Source organism: Podarcis filfolensis, assembly GCF_964270895.1.
Source record: "Podarcis filfolensis genome assembly, chromosome: 9".
In the NCBI taxonomy this organism is placed as follows: domain Eukaryota; kingdom Metazoa; phylum Chordata; class Lepidosauria; order Squamata; family Lacertidae; genus Podarcis; species Podarcis filfolensis.
The window spans coordinates 35,118,744-35,132,059 of record NC_139610.1 but is presented as its reverse complement, the minus strand read 5'-3'; the positions used below and the strand labels follow the sequence as shown (position 1 = coordinate 35,132,059).

The window sequence follows — 13,316 nt, the reverse complement described above, 5'->3', positions numbered from 1 at the left end:
TAGGGGGCGCAAATCCACGGGTTAGGGGGCGCAAATTACTTGCCTTGCCCCGGGTGCTGACAACCCACGCTACGCCACTGGGTCTGACCATTGTAGTTGCAGCCCATGTGATAGGGCAGAGCCATGCAGCCACCCTCTGGACAGCAGTGGCTCTGCACCTTGCTCACAGCATACAGCTGTATGTACATTGAGCCCGTTTCATTGAACTTGTGTGCAGAACTCCCCAGGCCAGGCTTAGCAAAGCGAAAAGAGCAGAAGTTTGATGCCCATGGATGTGACTGTTGTGATTGGTGCAGAAAGGTGGTTTTTGGCTGCCAAAGTTAAAATGTAAGAGAAATATTGATTTTTGACACCCACGAAAAACAGAATAGATCCTGCATATTGGTGGCTCACGCTTCAGAAGCTGCGAGTCCAAGGCCACATTCATTTTTTTAAAGAAAGAAAACAAAAAGAAATCCGCCTGAGAGCACCTTGTATTTTAGCTGTTGTGGCAGGCTCCAAGCCAAGGGCCAGCTTGTCATTTCAAATTGCCGGATGAATGCAGTGAATAATTATCAGTCATACTCCCAACAGACTCAGGATACTAAACAGATACAAATCGCAGTGCTCCTGGAAGAAGACTATTGATTAAACAATAACTGGCAAAGGAAAGAAAATGTCAGATTGACTGCTGCGTTTAACCCAGATGCATTACGTGGAGAGCATATCCATAAGGCCTAGTGTGGTCAGATGAGGGTGTTCCAGTAGCCCAGTTTTTTTCATCCTGGCATATTAAGCCAAATTCATTTTATCTTCTAAAGTCCCTCCTTTGCTTCTGGCTGCCCTGTTTAGACTGCATGCAGTTGCTTCTGAGACGGGTTTGGGATAACTGAAGCAGGAGTGGTCAATGTGGTGCCTTCCCAATGTTTTTGGACTACACCTCCCATCATTGCTGCCCTTTGGCCATGCCAGCTGGGGCTGATGGGAGTTCTAGCCCAATAACCCCTTGAGGGTAACCACACAGACTACCACTGAACTAAAGCCTAATATCTTGATTTAACTTTAGTATCTCATTGATATCGAGCAAGGGATGATCATTGTGCACCTAAAAACTCATTGGTGCTCCTAGACATGGTTTGGCTCCTGGATGTTCAGGTTCCAACTGCAACTCTGAGCATTTCTCCATAGCCTTGTTTGTGCACCAGCTGCATCCTTTTCTGGAGAAGGCAGATCTTGCTATTGCCAGCCATGCTTTGGTCCTGTCCAGGTTCAGCTTCTGTCACAAATTCCAAACCTTAAAAACTACAGGTGGTGCAGAGTGCCTTGGCCAAATTGCTGTTAGGTTCCCTTTATAGCTGAGGTGGGAAACTCAGGCTCATGGGCCAAAAGCCACAACTCCAGGCCAGCCCCCTCACTGGCCTTGGTTCACACCCTCCTTGAGTGATTTTTGCCTGACTGGAAGGTGTCCTTGATCTCTGATAATGACTGTGGTTTGTTCAGATGGAGGACAGAGAGTGTGTATATGCAGAAGCTATGAATGCAGAAGTACAAAGGTGTCCTGGCTCCCAGTTTCAGACTCAGTATTCAGACTCTTGGCTCGGGTATGATGCTTGTTCCAAAATTCATTACAGCGCCCCAACATAGTTCATGTTACAGGTTACAAAGTCAGAAGGCACAGCAGAGCATTAAGGTACATGGCCAGGTGTAAGCTAAGATGCTGTCCAAACAAGCGCCATGTCCCATAAGCTCTCCTTTTGCAGAGTGGGGAGGACACAGTCATTTGTGTGGTTGTCCCCAACCTCAAGACTGAGCAAGCAAGTGGGTGCTCCTTCAAGCAGGCTGAGCGTGCAAACTGTGTTCATGCCACTGAGGCTGCCTTCATGGCCTTGGAGATAGAGGTGGGGCTAGTTTGCTGTCCGATTTATCCATAGGCACCTCTCTTGAGAAGAATGGTTCTTTGCTAACAAGGGCTGGCTGTGGAGTCAAGTTAGCTAGTTGGGATGCAGTATGCAAAGTATCCATTGACACCTGGACCAGGTGCTGTCCTAACCATCCACTGGACCCCTTACCTGGGTCCTGATCATTGCCTCCCAACCTGCTGGGTCTCCTCCCAAGTCTCCCATTTCCTCCCACTCCTCCTCCCCATCTGACCACTCACAGCAAGCAGTGCCAACTCACCCATGAGGCAGACTAAAGCAGCCGCCTGGGGCAGCAGAATCTCATGGGACGGCACCCCCATGAGCGCTCGGTTCCTCCCCCCCCACCCCAACTCACCAAATGATACCATTAGGTTGCTGTGCAGACGAATCCCCTGCATGTTTTCTCCAAAGTAGGTTTCAATTAGTTCCATGGGACTTACTCCCAAGTTAGTGTGCAGAACATTGCAGCTTTAATTAAACTGGGCTTTGAAATCCTGCCCAAAAGTGCCAAGTTCGTAATAAAATCAGCATCCAACAATCTATAATTAGGAAGGCAAAACGGATCAAGAATGTATTGCTCTTTTCTAGGCATTAAGGAACATTGAATTGGTCGTGTAATTAATGTCTTCCATGCATTTAAAACTTCATACTTTTATAACTCCCAGCCCTTCTCAAACAGATTCCTGCCTATTGACGTGTCCGCTTCAGTGGGAAAATGTAATCTGAAGGTTTATTGAGTGAAGCACACTAACGCTTTTGGGTTTTCCCCTCTCCAACTCCTGTGGGGGGGATATATTGAAAAATTAAACAGTTGAAAACTTAATCCAGTTGTATTCATATTTTTCTTTAAAACCAAAAACCTCTCAGTAGCTGCTGTTGTGAAATATAAACTCCCAATATTTGCATAAAGGATGGGGGGTGGATTTGCATTGCATAATGACAAACACTGCAATCCTCTACTCACCCGAGAATAGGATTCACTTCAGATTAGACCTGGTTAAGTTTAAGAGTGCAATCCTATACACATCTACTCAGCAGCAAATCCCACTGAGTTCAATGGGGCTTACTCCCAGGTTAAGTGGGCATAGTACTGCATGTCTCATGGACTTCAGAGAGATGCACAGGACTTCCAGGAGTGACATTTGGAGACTGCAAAAGAGTGTGATGGAACCCTTTGCATCCTGGCTATCACAAAGAATTTATAAAATGTTTCACCTTCAGAGCCCAGCTCTGTGTGTGCCTCTGTGCTAACTATACACCAAGCTGAGGGGACGCAAAATTGAGAAGATCCATAATTGAGAAGGTCCATGTGGAGGCACCAAATTTTGGGCTCACTCTGGGCACCATATTACCAAAGTCCACCTCTGGGAGTGAGCTGTGGAGAAAGAGGAGGCCAGAGCGGAGTGAATCCGAGCAGCACTGGAAGCCGGTTGGTGAGCACAGCAGAGGAGCAGAACCCCCCTAATACAGCAGATGACAGAGATTTGTTCAGCGCAAGCACACAACACCACTATTCCATCATCCAAGCTGCTTCCCTATTAATTTCTGGGCACAAAGTGTTTGCTTTCATCCATAGAAGTCCCTTAAAGTCTACACACATTTCTTCTATCATGACTTTAAAGCCTTAATGGCTGTACCCTTTGAACATTGTATTCAAGAAGGTGAGAGCTGTTCTTGGTGGAAGCTGTGAAGCTTCTTCCCCACAGAAATTACTTTTCGGAATGCTGCAACACTTTCTTATTTGGGCTGCTGGGGTAGGATTCAACACCCAGTTGTGATTTAATGGATTAGGAAAACATGTCTTGAAATCCCTGTTCAGCCATCTCGCTCGCTGCATGACTTAAGCTGACACAGGCGTTCTCCGTCAGCCTAACAGACTGCCCTTTGGCTGCTGTGGTGATAAACAAACTTGTGTATATCACCCTGACCTCCTTTGGTAATAATAATTTTAAAAAGTAAGTGTGACCTGAAACAAACATTGCAGTGTGGAGTGCTTTTGTTCAGGGTTCCAGCCAGCTATACCCTCGTCCAAGACACTCTAATCCATCCCGGATAGCTCAGTTGGTTAGAGTGCGATGCTGATAATGCCAAGGTTGTGGGTTCGATCCCCAAATGGGACAGCTGCATTATTCCTGCATTGCAGGCGATTGAACTAGATCCTCAGGGTCCCTTCCAACTCTACAATTATATGATTTCTTTCATTTCTGTGATCTCTTGCCTGGTTTTTTGTTTCCCACCCACCCCAACAGTCAGCCAGCATTCATGGCAACTCAACACACTCAGCCTTCATTGGGTTCTCCTCCCTACCTGCTACTTTTAACTATTTCCCCCCAAGTTCCTTTTTTTGTACTTTGCCATTCCTCCAAGTCTCCTGACAATTCACTTTTCTGCACGGATGCCACCATTTTGGCTACATAAACGCCTGCATCTGCACTCTCGTTTGAACAATAGAAATAAAGAGACAGATAAATTAAACGTCTTGGGTTTAGCAAACATGAACTAATATTCATTGGCTTTATGATAATGCATTCTGCAATTTAATACAGAGTTTTATCTTACTGATTTGAGTAGAAGTTTCAGCAGTATTAAGTGTCCCTTTGTCCTTCAGGTAGACCAGGAAAAAATCTAGCAATAAAAAGAAATAGATTGACTTTAAAAAAAAAAAAGTTACGACGTTAGGGTGCAACACTCTGTACACTTACGTGCAGGTAAGCTCTATTGAGCAGTTCCCAAGCTGTGGTCCACAAGCATCATCTGGGTGGGCTGTGGCATGCCTGTGGATTTCAGGTTGAAGACACAAGTTGACACATTCATCGTATTAAATATTCCTATTGATTTTAATTCATAGAATCATAGTTGGAATGGACCCAAGGGTTATCTAGTCCAGCCCCCTGCAATACAGGAATTAATAATTGCATTTTATTGCTTCTTTTTATTTCTGATGTTGTATTTCATTGTATTGCAATAAAAGCAGTATAATAAAATACAATGTAAAATAAATAATTGAAGCAATAAAATACAATAAAAAACCATACAGTATTTAGCGTGGCAAATTATAATTGCTACAATAGGCAGAGAGATCCTAAAGTAGTCCACTTTAGACCCTTAGCAATTTGCAAGTGGTCTGGGGAAAGAATGTTTGGGAACCATTGTTCTCTTGAACACAGATGGACTTACTTCAGAGTAAACTTACATAGCATTGTGTTGTAAAAGTTGGGAGACCCACACAGTATGTTCAGAAGGTATCTTATGTACCCAGCACTTTCCTAAATGGAGATAGAGACGGTGCTTTTAAACAGAAGTCACACCACACATCTAAAGCACTCTTATACCGCATTACATGGTAGGCTAGAGTCTGAAACAAAGATGTGCTCTCCCAAGCTCACGTTCCCAACATGTTTGCACTCCTGTCTCAGTGATTTCTCTGCTGGCTTGGTCATGTCCACAGAATGGGAGATGGCAAGATCCCCAAGGATGTGCTCTACAGGGAGCTCGCTTCAGACCCCAGGCCTGTTGGCGGACAAACTCTGTATTAAACAGATGCCTGCAAACATGGCATGAAGGCTGGCAACATCAACCCTCCATGTGGGAATCCCTTGCTGGCGATTGCAGTGCAATCCATAGCAGTGACCGGAGGAGGAATGACTGCTGGTAGGAGCACAGAGAGAAGAAATGCCATGCTGCATTTGCAGCAACATAACTAGATGACTTCATCTGCCCCAGCTGCAACAAAACATGTCTCTCCTGTATCAGTGTATACAGAAGGTGCTGCAACCTTCTAACAATTTGACTTCACCCTCAAAGTCACATTCTTCCATTGTCTTCCAAAACAGATGGATGCCAACTAACCAACCAACAACACTTTAAAAGTAATGGCTTCCCCCAATTGATCCAGAGAACTACAGTGGTATCTCAGGTTAAGTACTTAATTCGTTCCGGAGGTCTGTTCTTAACCTGAAACTGTTCTTAACCTGAAGCACCACTTTAGCTAATGGGGCCTCCTGCTGCCACCGCACCACCGAAGCACGATTTCTGTTCTCATCCTGAAGCAAAGTTCTTAACCTGAAGCACTATTTCTGAGTTAGCGGAGTCTGTAACCTGAAGCGTATGTAACTTGAAGTGTATGTAACCTGAGGGACCACTGTATAGTTTATTATAAGCACTGGGAATTTTAAGGAGCCCTCTATTCCCCTCACAGATCTACAATCCCCAGAGGTTCTTGGGAAGAATAAGTCATAAAACACCATGAGAATGATAGATCAGTTCTCAGGATTCTTTGGAGAGAAGCCACGGCTGTTGATGTGCTATTAGGTAAAAAGGTAAAGGTACCCCTGCCCGTATGGGCCAGTCTTGCCAGACTCTAGGGTTGTGCGCTCATCTCACTCTATAGGCCGGGAGCCAGCGCTGTCCGCAGACACTTCCGGGTCACATGACCAGCGTGACAAGCTGTATCTGGCGAGCCAGCGCAGCACACCTTCCCGCTGGTCCCTATTTATCTACTTGCACCCGGGGGTGCTTTCGAACTGCTAGGTTGGCAGGCGCTGGGACCGAACGATGGGAGCGTACCCCGCCTCGGGGATTCGAACCGCTGACCATGCGATCGGCAAGTCCTAGGCGCTGAGGTTTTACACTGTGCTATTACAGTGCTTTAAATGTAAGGTACGGATGTGGCCACATCCCACACTTCAGAACAAGCACTGCTTCTGTTCCTTTGGCTGTGGTATAAAAGTTGCAAATGTTCCACTGAGCAACTTCTAACTTCACGGAAAGAAATGGCAGAGCTGTCACAGAACGTATAATCTAAAGTTCAGGCTAAGTTCAGCATGAAATATTCAGAAGTCCCTGAAACAGCCCCTTGACAGGGGTGTAACCAAGGATTTTTGCACTTCTCCAAAAAATCCCCTTTCAGTAAAGCTTTTTCCACACCCCTGCCTTAACGTCCCCTGTAATAATGATGTGACCTTTTGTTTCAGCAGAACTTCAAGAAAGTGTGACTCTTTAATGGCTTGCATAGATGGGATGGGGGAATAAAGACTATAGTCATCGCCATGGCTTTAGCTCAGCCAGAAGAAATGCAAGAACATACCATGAGCCCTGCTGGATCAAGCTGTTATAAAATTAGTTCACCCATTTAGCATTTGATAGAATGTATAGAATTTAGCATTGAATAAAAATGTAATCCCAGCATCTACACTCTATAATGGAACCTATGCATCAATGTGCTAATTTCTATGCGGTTTGGACTTCTCAGCCCTGACCCCCTATCTTTCTAAGTGCAGTTTGCATAGTTTAGGAATGGAATGTTAATGTGAAATTACCTTGAATCCTTCCGGGCATAGGAAACTATAGAAATTGTATGTTGTGGACTCTTTGAGGGTCTGGATGTCAAGAAAAAGGACAATAAATGAGTAAAATGTTAAATCCCAAGATGCCACGGGGCACCCAAGATAATGGATGGAATGAGCTAACGAAGCCAAACAAGACAGTGTTAGCTCCCTGACCTGTGACCTTCCCTTTCATGCATACATTCTATGAGCGAAAAACCCTATAAAAGCTGTGTTAAAACTGTTAGTTTAAAGCAGAGTCCCGTGCACAGCAGAAGGATGAGGAGTACGTGCTGCATACTCTATATTGCTTTATTTAAAGTTCAAAGCGATTATATTACAGAAAGACATCTTGCCTCTGCCGGAGCAGAGAAATGCATCCTCTCTCCTCGACAGCTCGGAGAGAATCACCAAAGTGAAACTGCAAAGAACAGTGAAAAACAGGAAACCAGTGTACGTCACATCCAGCCTCCCTTTCCCGTGAGAAACTCCAACAGTACAGACTGTGGAATGTAAACACCTGTCTCGTGACAAACCCTTTCGCTGCACAGTGAAGGAAAGCAGAAACCAACATCCTCCCCCTTTCTGTGAACATCACTGGGCAGCGTGTTCGTACAATATCAGTACAAACCCAACTTTTGCACATAGGTACAGTGTTGATCCCTGGATACAATCTTGGACAATACATCAGCAGGAATTTCATTACCTGGCATATAGGACACCGTTACGAGTCCCTTCTGAATACATTCCCTAGCATGCTGCAACTTTAATTGCAAGTGCTTTGTGCTTTGCTTACAACCTTCAGACTTCAGCAAAGCTAAACATGCTTTGTTGTCCTGGTAAACCCGGATTGGACATTTGACAGGAATTTTCATATCTTTGCACAATTGTATTAACCATTCACAATCCTTAAGTGAATAAGACAGTGCATTCAGTTCGGCTTCACAAGAACTTAAGCTAACTGTTGTTTGCTTCTTGCATGACCAATCAAACAGACCCTGATTGTACATGTAGCAAACTCCAGACGTACTTTTCTTGTCTGTAGTGTCACTTCCAAAACTTGCATCTGCAAATATCTCAAGACCACCAGACTTTCGATTGTTAAATCTCAGTCTGTAATGCATAGTGCCTTTCAAATACCGCGCTATGCGTTTCAGAGCTTTCCAATCCTTGATACTAGGATTGTTGACTTGTCTGCTCAGCAAATTACAGCTAACAGCAATGTCTGGTCTTGAACATCTGGCAATGAAGTTTAGCTTGCCTAGCACACTTCTGTACAATGTAGTGTCAGAAAATGCTTCTTCAGTGTCATCTATCTGATAACCTGTTGTCATCGGTGTGTCTACAGGGTTAGCATCCATCAGATTTAGTTTGCTTAACACATCAGCAATTTTCCGTGACTGGTGTACTAGAATGATACCATCTTGATCTCTCTCTATTTCCAGAGATAGGTAGTTGTTTACCTCACCAAGATCTTTCATGTCAAAGTGCTCTTTCAGTTGAGCTAGGGCGTTATTGTACATTGCGACATCTTTCCAAAAGAATAATAAATCATCAACATAAAACAAACAGTACAGTTTCTTTTGCCCCTCCTCTTTGACAAATACACATGGATCAGCTTTCCCTTGCTGAAAACCTAGAGAAAACAATACTTCAGTGAGTTTTGTGTGCCAACACCGTGCACTTTGTTTGAGACCATAAAGGGATTTCTTCAGAGCACAAACAAATCCCTGTTTTACCTGTACGCCATCAGGTGGAAGCATATAAAGTGATTCATCTAGAGATCCATACAGAAAAGCTGTATTAATATCATGGTGACTAATGTGTAGATTTTCCTCTGCAGCTAGCTTGAGCATAAGCCTTATGCTTTCATACCTCACTGTGGGTGAGTAGGTCTCGTGATAGTCTTCACCTGGTACCTGTGCAAAACCTCTGGCTACCAATCTGGCTTTGTGTCTGACTATCTTGCCATTTTGATCTGTCTTCGCTTTGAAGACCCATTTGCTTCCAAGCAGTTTCATTCCTGGAACTACTGGAACTAGCTCCCATGTTTTGTTCCTTTCTAAGGAATCAAGTTCAGCCTTCATGGCATTTAACCATGGCTCAGCTTCCTTTGAATCCAAACCCTGGATTTCTTGGAAACTAGAAGGTTCAAATACCTTCTTGGAGCTTTTAACAGCTGTTACTGCTACCGTAGCAAATTCATCAGCAAATCTCTTTGGAGGTCTGCCTTTTGTGGCTCTCTGTGACCTACGAATTAGCCTTAAGTCTTCAACACTCTCCTCTTCCTTCTTAGGAGAAAAACGACCTATTGTGAACAATGGTTCCTCCAATTCTTGATCAGAGCTTTCAGAGGGTCGCATAGAGGCTTTCGCACTCTTGAAATCCTCTGAATCACCCGATTCAGTTTCAGATTCAGACTCAGAACCTTCATCAGTGGGTGTGGGTTGTTGTGGCTGCTTTTGACTTTCCTCAGTCTCATCACCGTCATCAGGATAACATTGGAAAATTCCCACATTCTCCCCCCACTTTGCATTGTACTCAACACTTCTCGTGAGCTTAATTGCCTTAGAGTCAGTCATCATTATTCTGTAAGACCCTTTCTGATAACCTAGAAAGATACCATGCAATCCACGCTTGTCTAACTTGGAATTTTGTGGTGAATGAACCCACATGTCAGAACCAAAAATTTTCATGTGTTTAATGTATGGCTTCTTGCCAAACATCTTCTCATAGGGGGTACAACCAATCGCTGAAGATAACCTGCGATTGTAACTGTAAACAAAACACGAGAGAGATTCGGCCCAATAACTCTCTGGAAGATTGGCATCATGCAGCAAGGTTTTTAACCCTTGAAGCAATGTCTGATTTGCCCTTTCCGCAAGTCCATTCTGCCATGGCGAGCGAGGACTAGACAAATCGTGTTGAATTCCTTTCTCAGTCAGAAAAGCTTCAAACTGCTGAGAAGTGAATTCTCCCCCGCGATCACTGAAAAGAGTCTTTATCTTCTTACCATGCACATTTTCCAACCAAGCACAGAATTCCTTGAACCTAGGAAAAGCCTCTGATTTCTGCTTGAGATTGTACACAAAAATATATCTGGAAAATGCATCAATGAGAACCATGAAGTACCTATTGCCACCCAAAGAGGGCGCTAGTGGTCCAACCAAATCTGCATGAACAATCTGGTATGGTTCCGTAGCTTGCCTACTAGACACCTTACCTTTCGCAGCCATTTTTACCTTGTTTGCTGCGCATGCTTTGCACTTCATGTGGTACCTGCAGGGTTTAATAGTCATACCTTCAACCAAGGCAGGCATTTTAGATACTGCCTCAAAATGCAAATGACCAAATTTTCTATGAAAATCATGAATACATTCTGCATGCAAACTTTTGTTAGAACCTGCAATGCAACAAGTGTCATCCTGCACAACATCATCATAATACAAAACAAACAAACGATCAACATATTCAGCATGCAATACATAATCATTTTTCTTTGTGATGATGCACTTCCTGTTCTTGAAGGAAACGTCAATGTTCCGCTCATTCAGCTGTCCAACGCTGAGCAGATTATGTTTGGCATCTGGCACGTAAAGCACATTCTGTATCGATAAGTCCAAACTGTGAAGAACAACAGTTCCGTAGCCTTTACTGGGAATTGTGTGGTCATCCGCCTGGTGAATCGCACCTTCCTGCGGTGTAAAAGACACAAACAGTCTCTTATCGTTGCACATGTGGTGGGTCGCCGCTGAATCAACAACGAAGAAAGATCTAGACGTCTTCTGGACCTCTGCAACCTTTGGAGTGAAGCGTGAAACCATAGCCTTGTGCTGCGTTGTCCTTGACACCGGACCTTTGCCTTTGCCTCGGCCTTTTCCGCGCGATGAGCTTTCGCTGCGCTGCTCTGTCTTGGCCCTGGGATATCTGCATTCCCTCTTCATATGGCCTAGACGTCCACACGAGTAGCATTTCACTGCCTTCAAAGCTTTGGCGCCATCTGGTGGTTCCACTGCACTATGGGACGACGTCTGTGAAGACTCCCCCTTGCCCATGCAGCTAGCACCCCGGCGATCTGCTTCATTTAAAATCACGGCAGTAACATAATCCACTGTTAGCTGAGCTGTTGGTTGCACAGCAATCTGGGTTGCAACAGACTCCCAACCTGAACCCAAAGATTGTAGTATCATGAAAGAATACACAGCCTCTGGAAAGTTGAGTCCTCTCTGTTGCAGCTCATGTCTCAGATTTTGCATCTCCATCAGATGTAAACGCACATCTCCACCTTCAGCAAGAGCCATATTATGCAGCTTGTTGAAGTAAAACATAGTGGATCCAGCTTCTGTCCTTAAGTGAGCCTCTCTCAAAGCGTCCCAAATTTCTCTGGCTGAGGTCTTATCACGCAACAGACAGAGCTCTTCCGGGGATACTATCAATGTAAGAGTTCCCCTTGCTTTGGAATCCTTAGCTGCCCATACATCTGTAACTGGAGCTGGGGGGTTGTCTGTAATCACCTCAAACAAACCCTCTTTCCGCAGAATTGCCTCTGCATACAAAACCCAGTCCGCGTAATTCTTCTTATTGAGCTTTGGAATCCCACAAGCATCCTGAAGGGCCATCATGACTCTGGCATTAGCCTTCAGCGTCATATATGCTGCTTTAAATCTTGCTGCGTCACTGCTGCAGCTGCCTTATTCCAAAAGCGCACTTAAAAGTTACTTTCGATTTCCCCAGCATAGTAACTTGTGCCTGGGAGCCTTTTGCCTATTCCCAGCAAAACGGCTTTAAAGTTAAAAGTCCAGCCATAAGGCCATTAACTAGAAGCTGGCAGGCTGCCCGGAGCAGTAGCACATACCTCATCAATCATCTTGACACGCAGAGCAGATTCTGATCCGATCTGTCCCTCTGCATTCCGATCCCTTGCCGGCACTCCGATTCGACTTCTGGAGCCCATAACCACGTGTTAGTTTAAAGCAGAGTCCCGTGCACAGCAGAAGGATGAGGAGTACGTGCTGCATACTCTATATTGCTTTATTTAAAGTTCAAAGCGATTATATTACAGAAAGACATCTTGCCTCTGCCGGAGCAGAGAAATGCATCCTCTCTCCTCGACAGCTCGGAGAGAATCACCAAAGTGAAACTGCAAAGAACAGTGAAAAACAGGAAACCAGTGTACGTCACATCCAGCCTCCCTTTCCCGTGAGAAACTCCAACAGTACAGACTGTGGAATGTAAACACCTGTCTCGTGACAAACCCTTTCGCTGCACAGTGAAGGAAAGCAGAAACCAACAAAAACGTGTCTCAAACACAGTTCTCCTAACTGGTTGTTCTCTGAACTCCTGGTTTGAGTAACTGTTGCTATTGCAATAGCTTATCTCTCAATAAACTGGGTCCCTAGTAGATGCTGAGCTCGTATCTCTCTCTTGGTTGTGTTTTTCTTTAAAATGTCATTCCCTCACCTGGGCATGAACTATTGAGAGGTGGTTTAGAAGTAAATTCTTACCGCAAGGCCAAAGACCATATAGTCCGGCATCCTGTTCCCAAAGTGTTCAACCAGATGTGCCCATGGGAAGCCCAGAAGCAGAACCCGAGGGTAACAGCACTCTCGACACCTGTGATTCCCAACTCGTATTCAGAGGCATCATGCCTCTGACAGTGGTAGTAAAACACAAACAAATGGGTCTTGGATGGGGCAAGCTACAGAGTTCAGTTTCTTCCCTTTTGAGCCAGCCCCCTGATCTTCTGACCCTTTGAAACCTTATTTTATTTTTTTCAGCTTTCCTTACAGAGCGTCTGTCACACTGCAAAGTGCAGTGTTGCTGAGATTCTGGCCATCTGAATCTATGAAAAATGTTTCAGTGCAGAATGCTCCTGTTCCAGATACTTCATTTCATTCCCTTTCTCGCATTCCTTCACCCTGCATTCTGCGGCCACTGAGCATGCTCATTCCTCATTGGGCTGTTTTTGGGGTTGATGCCCAGAATTCTCTTCCAACCCTCCCACCCGCTTTTTGTATTTCAACAAACTTTGGGAGTTTTGCCAAGCGTCTGGATCCCTCCTTCTTGTGTGGGGATGATTACCACTTTGGCTATC

The 13,316-nt window shown here is 44.7% G+C and overlaps 1 protein-coding gene across 2 annotated transcripts in view; it reads left to right on the top strand.

Moving 5' to 3' along the window:
- Positions 1-13,316, top strand: part of NPY5R (neuropeptide Y receptor Y5) — a 30,320-nt gene that overhangs the window by 2,955 nt on the left and 14,049 nt on the right. Inside the window, exon 2 of one of the 2 annotated variants that reach the window (XR_014552164.1) lies at positions 6,875-7,458. The exons of the other annotated variant lie outside the window; for it this stretch is intronic. The gene's annotated coding sequence lies outside the window, so the exon portion shown is untranslated. Of the gene's footprint in view, positions 1-6,874; positions 7,459-13,316 lie in introns of those variants that run through there. 2 annotated transcript variants of the gene reach the window in all.